This window comes from Egretta garzetta, unplaced genomic scaffold, assembly GCF_000687185.1.
Source record: "Egretta garzetta isolate BGI_Z169 unplaced genomic scaffold, ASM68718v1 scaffold30, whole genome shotgun sequence".
NCBI lineage: Eukaryota > Metazoa > Chordata > Aves > Pelecaniformes > Ardeidae > Egretta > Egretta garzetta.
The window spans coordinates 198071-200801 of NW_009258383.1; positions in this window are offsets into that span (position 1 = coordinate 198071).

A 2731-nucleotide genomic window follows, 5' to 3' on the forward strand; every position below is an offset into this window, starting at 1 on the left:
TGAACCCACAACCATTTCTGTGGGGTGGCACTTATGGTCCCACTGCCCGCTTTTACTCGAAGACTGGACCACAAGGATTTTCCAGGAAGATGCTTCGAGGCTGGGTGAAGGGCTAGTCAGGTTCAATTTACATTGCACTAGCAGAGGGATTACTGGTGAAGCAAATGAGCTTAATGAGGAGTGGGTGGCTCCTTAATATTACTGTAGTTTTCTTCTCCGGTCATGAACAAAATTGAATAATTTTTCTTTTCCTTTTTGCCCTACTCAAGATTTTGGTACAGTAATGAGACTTCCTTTGGTCTTTTTCGCCTGTCTTATTTAGATGAAAATCTTGGTCTGCTTTTTGTTGTGTACATTTACATTACCTTATACACTGTGGCTCTCCTGGGGACTCTAAATCTTGCTATAATCCAGGCAAGTAATTTAATAGTAAAAATCCTGCCCCTCATGCGTCTCTCAGTCATTTTCTTCTCAATGGCTCTAATGCTTATCAGAGATAATAACTGCTAATAATTTCATTAAAAATTAATTACTTCTTCAAGAACTTTAGAGAAAAAAATTATGATCTTTAAGTAATTTAGGGGGAATAATTAATGTGGAGAATGCATGCTCCAACTATTCTTTAGTGTAAACATGTGGGGAAAGGTGTAAGATAAATTCTTTGATTTCTGAGGTATATTGTTAGGCACAAAAAGACTTAAAGGAGAGCTTCAGTGTAATAGAAAGACATCTTTAATTACTGTGCAGTGACGGTGCTTGGCTGGATATGCTTTATCAAAAAATACTTGCTACCAAACCTGCTTTTATAACACTGACAACACCAATCGGGGCAGAGGGCCATCACGGGACTGCAGGATCTGTGTGGCTGAGCGGAGCTTCTGCACTAATGGGGACCAGAAGATGGGACATGGAAACATAATTCTTAATTAAGCAAGGAAATGCCTGTACTTGGTATGCATACCATAATCTTTTTGTCTGAAAATTCCCACTTTGGTACTAGCAGAAGTGGGAACTGTGCCTTCCACGTAACCACAGTACTAGAGCTGTTGTGGTACAAGCTTCACCAGCACTTGGCCACCTGAAGATCTAAATAAAGTCCATACAGGTTTTTACATCTTGTGCAGAGGTGCAGGCCACTATGGCCTTTGCATTATATAGATCAAAGCTGATGCAAATATATCTACACCTGCAGCAGTTGTGCCGGTGACTCAGAGCACCCCAGGGTGCACACAGACTCCAGGCTGAATGCTCCCACCTGTTCTAGCAGACTATATTTTAAGGGTTACAGCATATCTCGTTGGCTTATTACTCCCCTAATTAAGATTTTGGCCAATGCATGTGAAGCTGGGTGGAGATGTAGATGTGTTTTGTTGTCACTTAAGATGTTTTTTGACCTGAGGCTTTGTCATTTTTGGGATATAGGCTGTGGTTTGTGCTCAGAGACTGGGAAAATAAATGTCTGTGCTCATGAGACAGACACAGAAAGGGCAAAAGCATTTCTGGAGGAGTTGCTTGAAAACCTAAGTGAGAGCTCATCACCAGAAGGTGCTGGCGAGGAGCTTGCTGTGGAGCAGTAAGTTGCATAGGAAGGAAGTACAAGAGGTCAGGCTGGGAGGAAGGGGACCTGGTATGCCACAAGCTGCAGTGAGTCCCCAAATTGACAAAGATGATAACACTGGGGAAAAAAAAAAAAAAAAAAGAGATCTGTTTATGTGGAGTCTTTATTTTCCTTGTCAAGAGGCGTGCATGAAAACATGCGTCATTCAAGATGGGACTTTAAACAAGTGGCAGCTCCAAGAGCTTTGCAAGGACATGAGTATTAATTACCAACTAATGATTACAGAAACCTCAAGGACCGACCGAAGGAGGTGTCAGTTCAATGCACCCAGGTGGGGCCGCTTAGGAAGTGGGAGAGGTGGTGTGTTGGCAAGCAGCAGGAGACACCCCAGGCCCCAGACCCATGCACACCTGGGTTAGATGCAACCAGGCAGGGGCTTGGCAGAGGAGAGCAAGCCCTGCAGCAGCGCAGGCTTAAGAAGAGGAGCAGAGACTGTCCGTTTAGAGAGATCAAGTAGTAGCGTGCTGGGTGTTTGGCAAATGCAGGCTTTCAGCCTCCCCCTCTTGCAAATGTGCTTACCCCTGTGGATAACCCCATTTTATCATCTTCATATGTTTGTGTAATTTTTGTCTCACAGATAGACAGGGTGTTAGCAAGGCAAATGCTTCCCTGAAAAGTAGCATCTTCTGTATGCCCATAACATTACTGTCTTTTTTTAGGTCTAGAGCTGAGCATTTTATTTTGTTTGAAAAAATCACCTCTTCTTTTTTCATGTTTTCTCGTTTTGAGTTGAACATAGTCTTTGTGGGGGTGGGACTAAAGGAGAATTTTTTCTTGTTCTAATGACCGGTATTTTCTGTATCTACTTTCTGCCTGTGGCTGTCTTGTTCTAACAGTCAGACTCAGCCCTTCTGTACCTGCTATAAACTGGGCCGTGAGATCACACCGCTGATAAAGCCCTTCAACCTTTGCAGACTGTGCTGGTTGCCACTCTACATTAGACCTTAAATTGTAGCTTCTCACTGATTGTGTACCCTTAAGAAATATATATATATTTTAAACTTGCATCTTTTATATACTTTTGAGCCATTCATAAGGAACTAAGAGAGCCAGTATAAGTTTGTAGATTATCTATTACGGTAAGAATTGTATAGGATGCTCCCTCCTCATCAC